This window comes from Capra hircus, chromosome 3 (assembly GCF_001704415.2).
Source record: "Capra hircus breed San Clemente chromosome 3, ASM170441v1, whole genome shotgun sequence".
Lineage (NCBI taxonomy): Eukaryota > Metazoa > Chordata > Mammalia > Artiodactyla > Bovidae > Capra > Capra hircus.
In genome coordinates, this window is record NC_030810.1 from 17,828,687 (window position 1) to 17,843,917 (window position 15,231).

The following is a 15,231-nucleotide window of genomic DNA, read 5'->3' on the forward strand; positions in this document are numbered from 1 at the left end:
TCAGCCATGGGTATACATGTGTCCACGATCCTGAACCCCTCTCCCACCTCCCTCCCCATCCCATCCCTCTGGGTCATCCCAGTGCACCAGCCCTGAGCACCCTGTCTCATGCACCAAACCTGGACTGGTGATCTATTTCACATATGGTAATATACATGTTTCAATGTTATTCTCTCAAATCATTCCACCCTCACCTTCTCCCACAGAGTCCAAAAGTCTGTTCTTTACATCTGTGTCTCTTTTGCTGTCCTGCATATAGGGTCATCGTTACCATCTTTCTAAATTCCATATATATGCCTTAATATACTGTATTGTTGCTTTTCTTTCCAACTTACTTCAGTCTGTATAATAGGCTCCAGTTTCACCCATCTCATTAGAACTGATTCAAATGCATTATTTTTAATAGCTGAGTAATATTTGAATGCAGAGTTCCAAAGAATAGCAAGGAGAGAAGAGAAAGCCTTCCTCAGTGATCAATGCAAAGAAATAGAGGAAAACAATAGAATGAAAAAGACTAGAGATCGCTTCAAGAAAATTAGAGATACCAAGGGAACATTTCATGCAAAGATGGGCTCAATAAAGGACAGAAATGGTAGGGACTTAACAGAAGCAGAAGATATTAAGAAGAGGTGGCAAGAATACACAGAAGAATTGTACAAAAAAGATCTTCACGACCCAGATCACAATGGTGTGATCACTCACATAGAGCCAGATATCCTGGAATGTGAAGTCAAGTGGGCCTTAGGAAGCATCACTACGAACAAAGCTAGTGGAGGTGATGGAATTCCAGTTGAGCTATTTCAAATCCTGAAAGATGACACTGTGAAAGTGCTGCACTCAATATGCCAGCAAATCTGGAAAACTCACCAGTGGCCACAGGACTGGAATAGGTCAATCCCAAAGAAAGGCAATGCAAAGAATGCTCAAACTACTGCACAATTGCACTCATCTTACTTGCTAGTAAAGTAATGCTTAAAATTCTCCAAGCCAGGCTTCAGCAATACGTGAACCGTGAACTTCCCAATGTTCAAGCTGGTTTTAGAAAAGGCAGAGGAACCAGAGATCAAATTGCCAACATTCTGTGGATCATCAAAAAAGCAAGAGAGTTCCAGAAAAACATGTATTTCTGCTTTATTGACTATGCCAAAGCCTTTGACTGTGTGGATCACAATAAACTGTGGAAAATTCTGAAAGAGATGGGAATACCAGACCACCTGACCTGCCTCTTGAGAAATCTGTATGCAGGTCAGGAAGCAACAGTTAGAACTGGACATGGAACAACAGACTGGTTCCAAATAGGAAAAGGAGTACATCAAGGCTGTATATTGTCACCCTGCTTATTTAACTTATATGCAGAGTACATCATGAGAAATGCTGGGCTGGAGGAAGCACAAGCTGGAATCAAGATTGGCGGGAGAAATATCAATAACCTCAGATATGCAGATGACACCACCTTTATGGCAGAAAAAGAACTAAAGAGCCTCTTGATGAAAGTGAAAGAGGAGAGTGAAAAAATTGGCCTAAAGTCCAACATTCAGAAAACTAAGATCATGGCATCCGGTCCCATCACTTCATGGGAAATAGATGGAGAAACAGTGGAAACAGTGTCAGACTTTATTTTGGGGAGCTCCAAAATCACTGCAGATGGTGACTGCAGCCATGAAATTAAAAGACACTTACTCCTTGGAAATAAAGTTATGACCAACTTAGACAGCATATTAAAAAGCAGAGACATTACTTTGCCAACAAAGGTCCATCTAGTCAAGGCTATGATTTTTCCAGTGGTCATGTATGGATATGAGAGTTGGACTATCAAGAAAGCTGAGTGCCGAAGAATTTATGTTTTTGAACTGTGGTGTTGGAAGACTCTTGAGAATCCCTTGGACTACAAGGAGATCCAACCAGTCCATCCTAAAGATCAGTCCTGGGTGTTCATTGGAAGGACTGATGTTGAAGCTGAAACTCCAATACTTTGGCCACCTGATGTGAAGAGCTGACTCATTTGAAAAGACCCTGATGCTGGGAAAGATTGAGGGCAGGAGGAGAAGGGTACGACAGAGGATAAGATGTTTGATTGGCTTCATCAACTCGATGGACATGGGTTTGGGTGGACTCTGGGTGTTGGTGATGGTCAGGGAGGCCTGGTGTGCTGCAGTTCATGGGGTTGCAAAGAGTCAGACACGACTGAGCAACTGAACTAAACTGTATATTCCATTCGGTATACATGCCACGGCTTTCTTATCCATTCATCTGCTGATGGACATCTTGGTTGCTTCCATTTCCTAGCTATTGTATACAGTGCTGTGATGAACATTGTGGTACGTGTGTCTCTTTCAATTCTGGTTTCCTCGGTGTGTATGTCCAGTAGTGGGATTGCTGGGTCATATGACAGTTCTGTTTCCAGTTTTTAAAGGAATCTCCACACTGTTATCCATAGTGGCTGTACTACTTTGTATTCCCACCAACATTGTAAGAGGGTTCCCCTTTCTCCACACCCTCTCTGGCATTTATTATTTGTAAACTTTTTGATAGCAACCATTCTGACCAGCATGAGATGGTACCTCATTGTGGTTTTGATTTGCATTTCTCTGATAATGAGTAATGTTGAACATCTTTTCAAGTGTTTGTTAGCTATCTGTATGTTTGGAGAAATGTCTGTTTAGTTCTTTGGCACATTATTTTTATTGGGTCGTTTATTTTTCTGGAATTGAGCTGCAGGAGCTGCTTGTATATTTTGAGATTAATTCTTTGTCAGCTGCTTCATTTGCTATTATTTTCTCCCATTCTGAAGGCTGTCTTTTCACCTTGCTTATAGTTACCTTCATTGTGCAAAAGCTTTTAAATTTAATTGGGTCCCATTTGTTTATTTTTGCTTTTATTTCCAGTATTCTGGGAGGTGGGTCATAGAGGATATCCTGCTTTGATTTATGTCAGAGAGTGTTTTGCCTATATTTTCCTCTAGGGGTTTTATAGTTTCTGGTCTTATGTTTAGATCTTTAATCCATTTTGAGTTAATTATTGTGTACGGTGTTAGAAAGTGTTCTAGTTTCATTCTTTTACAAATGGTTGACCAGTTTTCCCAGCACCACTTGTTAAAGATATTGTCTTTTCTCCGTTGTATATTCTTGCCTCCTCTGTCATAGATAATGTGTCCATGGGTGTGTGGATTTATCTCTGGGCTTTCTATTTTGTTCCATTGATCTATATTTCTGTCTTAGTGCCAGTACCATACTGTCTTAATGACTGTAGCTTTGTAGTATAGTCTGAAGTCAGGTAGGTTGATTCCTCTAGTTCCATCCTTCTTTCTCAAGATTGCTTTTGCTATTCTAGGTTTTTTTAAATTTCCATATAAATTGTGAAATTATTTGTTCTAGTTCTCTGAAAAATGCTGTTGGTAGGTTGATAAGGTAGAGAAGGCAATGGCACCCCACTCCAGTACTCTTACCTGGAAAATCCCATGAACAGAGGAGCCTGGTGGGCTGCAGTCCATGGGGTCGCTAAGAGTCGGACATTGCTGAGCAAATTCACTTTCACTTTTCACTTTCATGCATTGGAGAAGGAAATGGCAACCCACTCCAGTGTTCTTGCCTGGATAATCCCAGGGACAGGGGAGCCTGGTGGGCTGCTGTCTATGGGGTCGCACAGAGTCAGACACTACTGAAGTGACTTAGCAGCAGCAGCAGCTTGATAAGGATTGCATTGAATCTATAGATTGCTTTGGGTAGTATGCTCACTTTCACTATATTGATCCTTCCAATCCATGAACATGGTATATTTCTCCATCTATTTGTGTCACCTTTGATTTCTTTCATCAGTATTTTATAGTTTTCTATATATAAGTCTTTTGTTTCTTTAGGTAACATTTATTCCTATTTTATTCTTTTCTTTGCAATGGTGAACGAAATTGTTCCCTTAATTTCTCTTTCTGTTTTCTCATTGTTAGTGTATAGGAATGCAAGGGGTTTCTGTGTGTTAATTTTATATCCTGCAACTTTATTATATTCATTGATTAGCTCTAGTAATTTTCTGGTGGTGTCTTTAGGGGTTTCTAGGTAGAGGATCATGTCATCTGCAAACAGTGAGAGTTTTACTTCCTCTTATCCAGTCTGTATTCCTTTTATTTCTTTTTCTTCTCTGATTGCTGTGGCAAAAACTTCCAAAACTCTGTTGAATAGTAGTGGTGAGAGTGGGCACCGTTGTCTTGTTCCTGACTTTAGGAGAAATGCTTTCAATTTTTCACCATTGAGGATAATGTTTGCTGGGGGTTTATCATATATGGCTTTTATTATATTGAGGTATGTTCTTCCTATGCCTGCTTTCTGGAGGGTTTTTATCTTAAATGGATGTTGAATTTTGTCAAAGGCTTTCTCTGCATCTATTGAAATAATCGTATGGTTTTTATCTTTCAATTTGTTAATGTGGTGTATCACACTGATTTGTGAATATTGAAGAATCCTTGCATCCCTGGGATAAAGCCCATTTGGTCATGATGTATGATCTTTTTAATATGTTGTTGGATTCTGTTTGCTAGAATTTTATTAAGGATTTTTGCATCTATGTTCATCAGTGATATTGGCCTGTAGTTTTCTTTTTGTGTGTGTGTGGCATCTTTGTCTGGTTTTGGTATTAGGATGATGGTGGCCTCATAGAATGAGTTTGGCAGTTTACCTTCCTCTACAATTTTCTGGAAGAGTTTGAGTAGGATAGGTGTTAGCTCTTCTCTAAATTTTTGGTAGAATTCATCTGTGAAGCCATCTGGTCCTGGACTTTTGTTTGTTTGAAGATTTTTTATTACAGTTTCAATTTCTGTGCTTGTGATGAGTCTGTTAAGATTTTCTATTTCTTCCTGGTTCAGTTTTGGAAAGTTATAGTTTTCTAAGAATTCATCCTTTTGAGTTCAGCCCCCCAGAAAAGACACACAGCACACCTGAGATGGCACTCTTGTGGCGCATCCAGGAAATCATGCAGCTGGGGCTGGGGAGGTGATAAGACACACTGTACACCTGGAATAGTGCGCTCACCAAACATCTGGTCACCTGAGCTCTTCGGAACTGGGAAGGACACAAAACACAAGCCCAACCGAGTCTGTATCTTTGTGGAGTACCCGAGAACCTGAACCTGAGCAGCTTAGACCTGGGAAGAACACGCAACCCAGGGCCGGCTTTGGACAGTTTCCCTTCAGAGCAACCTGGAGCCTGAGCAGTGTAGAGAGGGAAAGCATAGGCACTGTGAGCTGGGGCAAATCCAGTGTGGTCCATACACTGCAAGTAGTCCCCACACACACTAGTGATATTTGTTTGTAGTGTTCCTCCCTCGCCATAGCACAACTGAACAAGTGAGCGTAAAAGTAATCACCTTCGCCTCCTTGTGTCAGGGTGGAAATTAGACACTGAAGAGACTTGCAAACAGAGGAAGCCAAAATAAAAAAAGAAGAGGGAGATTCTCTGGAAGTGACAGGTACAATAGATTAAAACCCTATAGTAAGCATTGACTGTTTTTTATTTTAACAACATAGTATTTCTTTATATTTTCAGAATGGGATCAGAAGTTTCAAGCCTCATTTAAAAAGAAATTTTTTTAAAAAATCACCAAGATAATAAGCTTTCTAGACTTTTAGCAGTAATGCATGCATGCTCATTTGTGTCAGACTCTTTACAGCCCTATGGACTGCAGCCTGCCAGGCTCCTCTGTCCATGGGATTCTCCAGGCAAGAATACTGGAGTGGGTTGCCATGCCCTTTGCCATTAGCAGTAATACTAGATGCCAGAATAAATGGAACTACATCAAAGTATTGAGTGAATATAAATTAGAAATCTAGCATTCTATTCATCTTAGTCAAACAAATGAAACCAAAAAATCATAAAACTTTTAGCCAGGCAAAAATTCATAAGTTTTCTAAAATATATATTGAATATATATGTTTAATTATTATTTAATATTAATTATTATTGAATTTAATATTAATTAATATTAAATGTACTATTTAGTAATATATGTATATAATAGCTTTTCTACTACACTTGGTAAAGGTTTGAGAAAGAACAACAAAAAATGAGACAAAAATTAGGAAACATAAACTAAATGAAATGGGAGTACTGAATATGAAATAAAAAAAGTGAACCAAACTAGATAAAAGCGAAAGATATATAATTCAGTAGTTTTTAAATATGGCTGCTCATTAGAATCACATCTGGAGCTTTGGAGAAAGAAAACAATAACTGGGCATTTGTATTTTTCAAAAAATTCCAAGATAATTCTAATGTGCATCTGGATTTTAAAGTGATTACAGGTTTTTCTATTAAATGGTAGTTTTAGTGATATAGAATTCTACTATCTTCTGTTGACCAATTATGATACAATTGTATTAAAATGAATAATAGTTACATGGGCTTTTCCTGGTGGCTAAGAAGGTAAAGAATCTGTCCACACGGTGGGAGGCCTTGATTCTATCCTGAGGTTGAGAAGATCCCCTGGAAAAGGGAATGGCTACACACTCCAGTATTCTTGCCTGGAGAATTCCATGGACTGAGGGGACTGGTGGACTATAGCCCACAGGATCAAAATGAGTTGTACACAACTGAGCCTCTAAAGCACAAATCCAATCACAATCGTAAAAGAGGTTTATCAGTTTTCACAATCAATAGCCCGACAAAAAAAAAATTAAAGATAATTAAAATTGCAAGCCATAATGGAAACATGATTAACCTAACAGTGTAAAATAATTACATACAATTTAGGTGTTAAGTAGAGTGATGTGGTAAGTGGAAATGCATATATACACATATTTTCATCCACCTAGCCTGTCTATGTCTTTTGGTTGGTGCATTTGATCCATTTACATGTAAGGTAATTATCAATATGTATGATCCTATAGACATGAATTTGAACAAACTCTGGGAGATAGTGAAGGACAGGGAAGCCTGGCATGTTGCAGTCCATGGGGTCTCAAAGAGTCAGACACAAGTTAGTGACTTTTATTTTTTGTAGGTCTTTTTCTTCTCTTGTGTTTCCTGCCTAGGGAAGTTCCTTTAGCATTTGCTATAATGCTGGTTTGGTGGTACTAAATTCCCTTAACTTTTGCTTGTCTGTAAAGCTTTTGATTTTTCCATCAAATCTGAACAAGAGTCTTGCTGGGTAGAGTATTCTTGGTTACAGAGTCTTCTCTTTCATCACTTTAAATATATTGTGCCATCCCCTTCTGGCCTGTAGAGTTTTGATGGAGAAATCAGCTTATAGCCTTCTGGGTGTTTCCTTGTATGTTATGTTGTTTTTCCCTTGTTGCTTTTAATCTTTTATCTTTATCTTTAATTTTGGTCAGTTTGATTATTATCTGTTCAGCGTGTTCCTCCTTGGGTTTATCCTGCCTGGGACTCTCTGTGCTTCCTGGACTTGGCTGAATATTTCCTTTCTCATGGTAGGGAAGTTTTCAGCTATAATCTCTTCAAATATTTTCTCATGTCCTTTCTCTCTTCTCCTTCATGCCAATAATGTGAATGTTGGTGCATTTAATGTTGTCCCAGAGTTCTCTCAGGCTGCCTTCACTTTTTTTCAGTCTTCTTTCTGTTTTTCAGCAGTAATTTCCAGCATTCTGTCTTCCAGTCATTTATCTGTTCTTCCACCTCAGTTATTCTACTATTGATTCCTTCTAGTGTATTATTCATCTCTGTTTGTTTGTTCTTTAGTTCTTCTGGGTCTTTGGTAAACATTTCTTGCATCTTCTCCATTGCTTCTCCATTCGTCCTGGATATCTTCACTATAATTATTCTGAATTCTTTTTCTGAAAGATTGCCTATCTCTACTTCATTTAGTTGATTTTCTGGGATTTTAGCTTTTTCTATGGAGAAGGCAATGGCACCCCACTCCAGTACCCTTGCTTGGAAAATCCCATGGACAGAGGAGCCTGGAAGGCTGCAGTCCATGGGGTCGCTGAGGGTCAGACACGCCTGAGTGACTTCACTTTCACTTTTCACTTTCATGCATTGGAGGAGGAAATGGCAACCCCCTCCAGTGTTCTTGCCTGGAGAATCCCAGGGACGAGGGGAGCCTGGTGGGCTGCTGTCTATGGGGTCACACAGAGTCAGACATGACTGAAGTGACTTAGCAGCAGCTTGTTCCTAAATCTGGGACATAACCCTCTGTCATTTTCATTTTGATTAACTTTCTGTGATGTGGTTTTCATTAGGCAGCTGCCAGATCATAGTTCTTCTATAATCAGCAATCTTCTACAAGCCTCTTTGCCTCATTCACCAGAGAGCAGACAGAAGAAGCAAGAAGAACTATAGTTAACATTTCAAGGTCTAATTTTATTAAGTGCTTTCATTAATATTTTTGAAGAAACATAACACAATTCTTAGATAATTTATTATTTGTTTCCATAATTTTTAAAATTGAGTTACATGATATATATATTCTTTTGTACCTTGATTTTTTTTCACTCAATATGTTTTAATTTTTTTCCCCATGTTTATTATTTTCACTCCTAAGAAGTATTCCTTTCTTTTTTTTTGATGAATAAAATAATGACTTTGAACAAATCGAATTCTTAATGAACTCATGAGTCTTTTCCTTATGATTTTTCTTAAACGAACATTCGTCAGAGGCTTCATTGAGCTGCAAGAAGGAAGGCTGGAGTGATGGACAAGATTCAGAGCAAGAAGGATTTTGACATCTGAAATAAGGAGTTGAGACTAAATTCCACAGGTGGGAACCAATGAGGCCTCTAGGACAGGGGGATCAAAATCAGAACTGCAGATTAGAAAGATGGTTACAGCCACCATGTGAATGTCACAGAACTGGAAACCCTCATTCCTTGAGGTAGACAGCTTGGGAGAGGGCTTTTCAGGCTGGTCCAGTGGAATGTGAGGAAAGAAACAGCCCTCCAGAGGTGTGAGGAGTCCCCTGGGCTGGCGCTTCCCTTTGGAGCAGGTAAAGGCCTTCAGCCCTGAGAGTCTCAGAGGGAGCTGAAGTCAGAATTACCTGGACATGGATGCCACGAAACCCTGAGCTCCCCTTGAGTGGAAGAGGGGATGACCTGGTCAGTGCTGCAATGGACTCTGTTCTGGGGTCAGGATCAGGAGAGTGGGGAGCAGGAGAGAGACCATCACCTAAGAGGAAGCACTCAGCACTCTGTGTGGTCACAGGCATGACCAGTAAGGAGGAGAGGGAAGAGACTTCATCTGGGGAGCATAGAGTGCAGTTGGGGCTAGAATGAGCCAAGTGGCCCAGCCTCAGCAGCCTGCTGTCCCAGAAGCTACCCTCTTGGGCTCCACTCTCATCAGCTCTCCCCTGTTGGCTCCCAGCTTTTGCCTCAAGCCCCAGTCTGGCTCCTGTGGGGGAATACCTGGCCAAGAAACAATTGTAACTCTAGTTTCCCTGGGGTGTGTGTGGGCAGGGGACTTTCTCATGCTCAGGAAGGATGGAGCCTGAATTTTCTTTTGCCCTCTAGGCAGGACTGAACTCCTCCCTACCCCTTGGTCAGAGATATCACAAAGGACGTGCCAAAAGGTTTCACCACTGCCTCACTCAAAATTGCAGGAGGCAAGTTCTTCCTGTTACCTGTCTGAAGTCCTTCGTGCTACAGACCTTGTGAAGTGAGGGGCCACACTGGGAGCCTGGTCCCTTCTCTCCTTTCTGAGAAGAGCTTCTCACCAAATACTTAAAATGGCAGAACATACCCTCACGGGGCTGAAACCCAAGAGGCACTGGGTAGTTTCAACCCTTCATGGGCACTGTTACATACTAGATACAAAAAAATGTACCATGTCCCACATCAAATATAATTAATATATCACTTCTGATATGATTATATGTGGGTTGAATAGGTTGCCACTGACTAACTGATAAAATGTTGTATTTAATAGAGAACCACTTTTTATTCTGTGGGGTCCCTATCTCTGAGTCGATAATATCTTTTGTGACTCTAATATGTCTGTAGACTAAAGCTTTAGGGCCCTAGAAAATTTTCCTACAGTTTTTAATGGATAAAACAGCCCTTGGGATGCACCCTGGCAGGAGGAGAGGACAATTTCATGGCCTTCATCACCCTACACCTCCCAGGGGGCCTCATTTTTTTTTTCCTGTGAAAGGAGGAGCAGCTGAGAAAAGATCCAGCCCTCAGGGTCCTTCCTGAGTTCCCAAGCATGTCTCCTTTCCAGCATCCACATTCCTGTCCCAGGTGAGCCTTATGTCCCCCCTGCCCTCCGTGGGCCTGCCGAAGGGCCTAGTCTGAGCAGGGGTGATGCTCCTGAGTGGGAGCCTGGGGCTTCTGCCCCAGCAGGAAGGGACTGCAGGAACTTAGCTCCTGGCTAGAGTCCTGGGGCCACATGTCACCCAGGAGTGGTCCCTTAAGACTGAGGGAGCTTTGCCCACAGCTCCCTTCCCTGTAAGATTATAAGCTCAGGACAGCAGTACCCAAAAACATTCTGGGGAGCAAGCCAGGCTGCAACTGCTCACCACCCCCAGACTTGCAGGAAGCTCCAGGTAGGACCTGGCCCATTGTTTCTGCTCACCTTGCTTCCTCTCCCAACATCTATGTGAGGATCTCCTTGGCTGAGTCTGCCTCTTTCCCTCTTTACATCTATCTATTCCTTCCTCTGTCTCTGGGTCTATTATTATCTCTCTCTTTCTGCTTCTCCTTCTCTTTCTTACTTTCCATCCCTCTCCATGTGTCTCCTTCTGCCTCTTTTTCTGTTTGCTGTCTCTGGGCTTCTCTGCCTCCAAAGATTTCATTCATCTCTCTGATCGTCTTTCTGAGTGTGTAGCTCTGGTGTTCTGCCTGACTGGATCTTCAGCTCACTCTGGGCCTTTCTTTTTTCTGGCCTCTTGACATTGGTTTCCTGCTTGCTATGCCACTGGATTTGCTCAGTCGTCTCCAGCCTCCCTGCTTCTCTCCTCTTCTCCTCACTCTGTACCTGCCTCTTTGACTCACAAGGATCGTCCCTGCAGGCTTTCTCTGGGTCTCCCCTTGGAACCCACTTCTCTGCCCTCATCCTCCGCTGTCTGTGAATCTCCCTCACCTTCCGGCTCCCTCTGCTTCCACCCTTCTGTTCAGCTCCCCCTTGCCTGCAGTCACCCCATCTTCTTGCTCTTGCCCTCCCCTCCATCTCCTTCTCTCTCCCTGGGAGACTGGTTTTGCCCCTGCCTCTTTCCACCTGCCCTGTAGATTGCCTGTCTCTCTTTCCCCCTGTCTGGCCTCTGCAGGCTCTTTGCTGCTCCAGTTGCCCTGCTCTGCCCTCTGGTGCCTTTTTCTCGCAGGCCTGGCTCACACAGCACCTTCCCAGCTTTTCTAATATTCCTTCCTGTGTTCTCCCTTGTCTCCCTGTATCTTTCTTCATCTGTGTTTTCACCATGTTTTGCAGCCCCTCCCCCCCCCCCCGATTCTCCAACTGGGTCTCCATGTCTTTTGCCCCTTTCCTCTAGTCTTTTTACTTCTTTCACAAAGAGAAGAAACAATGTCCCACCTTTTTCCTCCTGCTGAGCCCCCTCCTTCTCCTCCCACTGATGTCAGTTATACTCCCATTATTAATTTCCCTCTCTCCCTGTTTGTAGCCCACTTGCAGATTCTGGTTCTCTGTGCCTCTCTCCGCCTTCTTCCCAATTGTGTGTGTCTCTCCCTCCCTTCGGGGCCTCTCTATCTTTCCCCATCATTCTCTGCGCTTTTGTTTCTTTCTAGTTTTGTCTGTTTATTGGACATGACTGAGTGATGGAGCATGCACACACGGAGCATGCACTGGGTCATTTTTAGTCCCTGCAGGCCTGTGACGATGCTGGAGGAGGGTATGGGCAGGGAGAACTGGAGAAAGGGGAAGGGAAGAAAAACATATCTTCAGAACTTGATAGAACCATGTATTATTGCAATGAACCTCCTGTTTTATTTCACAGATGAGAAACAATTACTTGCTCAGAGTGACAGCAGTAAACAGAAAAAGTGAAAATTCAAAATTACTTTGAGTCTTTTGTCCCCTAGCTTGTGCTGCAAGAGAGTCGGTATTTGAGTAAAAGATAAGTATAAGGGTCCAAAATGAAAACAAAAACAAATTTTCTGTGATTTCTATTACATCCTAACAAGAAGCCAAGGCTGGCATCTCTAGCCCCAGATCCAGCCAATTTGGAATCTGGAGGTTTATCCCTACAAGGACTTGGCAATCACATGATTCATTTCTGTTTTTTCATTGGTCACAGGTCATTATCACACCTGGAGTGGCAGGGTCAGAACCTGAGGTTCAGAGAGTTCGAGCAACTGGGCCTTAGGACACACAAGTCAGCCAAGGAAAGTAAAGGTAAAACCCAGTCCCCAGGTTCTACTTAGGGCAAAGACACAAACTCATCAAAGGTCAAGGAGTCCTTAGGGGGCAGAGTCCTGTCAGCTACATCTCCTCTACCCTCACCCTGAAAGAAGAAGCTGGAGGTAAAAACTGGGCAGTTTCTCACCCATTGGGACCTGTTCAATTATCTTTCTCTTAGGACTTATTTCCTATCCAAAACACTTTTATCTTAGGCAGTAAATGTACTTGCATTGAGCTATATAAGCTGATTCCCAAGTGTAACTCAATGGAGGAGATGAGCTCGGACAAAAGGAGAAGCTCTCCCTTCTGTCCTCTTCCAATCTTGTCTAGGTCCAGCATGTCTTCCTCCATCTCTGATCTTTCACTCTCATGTCCATCCTTTTACCTAGCTAGTCTGAACAAAGAAGTTAAATCCCTATATATTCCATCTTCACAGTATCTCTGGGGGCTTCCCTGGTGGCCCAGTGGTTAAGACTGTGCCTTCCAACGCAAGTCTCTCCCAACATGTCTCGTTTTTCCCTAGGCAAAATTCTTAATGGTGAAGTTACATACTGTCAAATTTTCTTGCAGAAAGATTACAGTCATTTATTTCCCATATGAATTTTCATATCAATATACAAGAATGTCTCCTTTACTGTAAACTGGATGCTGGGCATTATCATTTTAAAAGAAAGAATTTTTGCCAATGTATAGGTTCAAGGCTGTTTCATTGATGTTTTAACAGGCAGTCTTTAAACTTTTGTGGGTTCATTATTCATGAATCTCTTCTTTTGTGAGTTGATTATTCATATCTCAATTTTGGTTATTAGTTTTTTCTTTGTGAAAAAATGACCTTTATATTCTAATCATTTTCATAACTTGTATGCCACATTGTTGTTAATGTTCAGTCACTAAGTCATGTCCACCTCTTTGCAACTCTGTAAATGGCAGCATGCCAGGCTTCCCTGTCCTTCACTGTCTCCTGGAGTTTACTCGAATTCATGTCCATTGAGTCAGTGATGCTATCCAACCATCTCATCCTCTGTCATCTCCTTCTCCTCTTGCCCTCAATCTTTCCCAGCATTACGGCCTTTTCCAATGAGTCAGCTCTTCGCATCAGGTGGCCAAAGTATTGGAGCTTCAGCTTCAGTATCAGTCCTTCCAGTGAAAATTCAGGGTTGTTTTCCTTTAGGATTGACTGGCTTGATCTCCCTGCTATCCAAGAGACTCTCAAGAGTCTTCTGCAGCACCAAAATTCAAAAGCTTCAATTCTTTGGCACTCAGCCTTGTTTATGGTCCAACTCTTACATCCATAAATGACTACTGGAAAAACCATAGCTTTGCCTATATAGACTTTTGGTGGCAAAGTGGTGTTTCTACTTTTTAATACAGTATCTAGGTTTGTCATAACTTTTCTTCCAAGGAGCAAGTGTCTTTCAGTTTTGTGGCTGCAGTCACCATTTGCATTGATTTTGGAGCCCAAGAAAACAAAATCTGTCACTGCTGCAACTTTTCCCCCATCTATTTGCCATGAAATGATGGGATCAATACCATGATCTTAGTTTTTTGAATGTTGAGTTTTAAGCTAGCTTTTTCATTCTCTTCTTTCAGCCTCATAAAGAGGCTATTTAGTTCCTCTTTACTTTTTGCATTAGAGTGGTGTCATCTGCATGTTTGAGGTTGTTGATATTTCTCTTGCCAATCTTAATTCCAGCTTGTGATTCATCCAGCCCAGCATTTAGCATGATGTTCTCTGCAGAGAAGTTAAATAAGCAGACTGACAATATACAGCCTTGATGTACTCCTTTCACAATTTGAAACTAGTCCATTATTCCATGTCTGGTTCTGTTACTTCTTGACCTGCATACAGGTTTATCAGGAAGCAGGTAAGGTGGTCTTGTATTCCCATCTCTTTAAGAATTTTCCACCGTTTGTTGTGATCCACAGAGTCAAAGGCTTTAGTGCTTTCAATGAATCAGAAGTAGATGTTTTTATGAAATTCCCTTGCTTTTTCTTGTATCCCACATATACAACTATTATTCTTTTTTTAACTTAAAGAAAAAATTATATTTTATATTTATATTGTCAACAATATTTATTTTTTCTTTTCTACTTTTCTTCCTTTATTCTTATGCTTAAATGAAAGAATGAAAACACTGAATAGTGACATTTAAGTAAGGGATATGCAATGAGCATAATGCAATTGAGCATCATGTGGAGACAGGGAAATTCAGGAAGCACCAACTTTCTCTTTACCATTAAGTAGATCAGTTTTCAAACTGTGACCCCCAGCATGTGAAGAACCTGGGAAATTGTTAGAAATGCAAATTCTCACTCTCCAATCCCATCTTCCAATTCAAATCTCCTTATGACACGCAGCAGCAGCATCTGACATGCCTTGAGGTAACTCTGAAGCACAGTGAAGTTTGAAAGCACTGACTTGGAAGCATTGGATTCGTGGTTCATGGCCCAGGTAACAGGAGTAAGGAGAGTCTTAGAACAGGGAGACAAGCGGAGATGGGAGGAGGTTCCAAGAAGTAGACCAGTCTCCAGTCACCTGCCAGCTGGCTGGGAGCTATATAGGAAGAAGTGCTGCACAGATAACTTAGGAACTGTACAGCATTAAATGTTCATTTAAAAAAAGAGTTTTCTGTTCTGTGCTGCATTATAAATCTTTCCTTTTACCCATACCTTTAGGACAAGTCTTACATATATCATCCTTGTGTTAGTGAGGTTTGGGGACATGATGAAGAAAGAGCATGGGGATGAACCACTGAAAAGTTAAGTACCCACACAAGCAAGGCAGCAAGGTGGGTCAAGGATTCAATGAGACAATGGATTTTAGAGCAAAATGACCTGGGAATCACAAGGAGCTCTCAAAACTACTGAGAAAGAGGCAGCAGGTCCGATGAGGAGCTATGTTGCTTTGTTTGGTTATTAGAAATAAAGGTCGACACCAAGAGGTTGA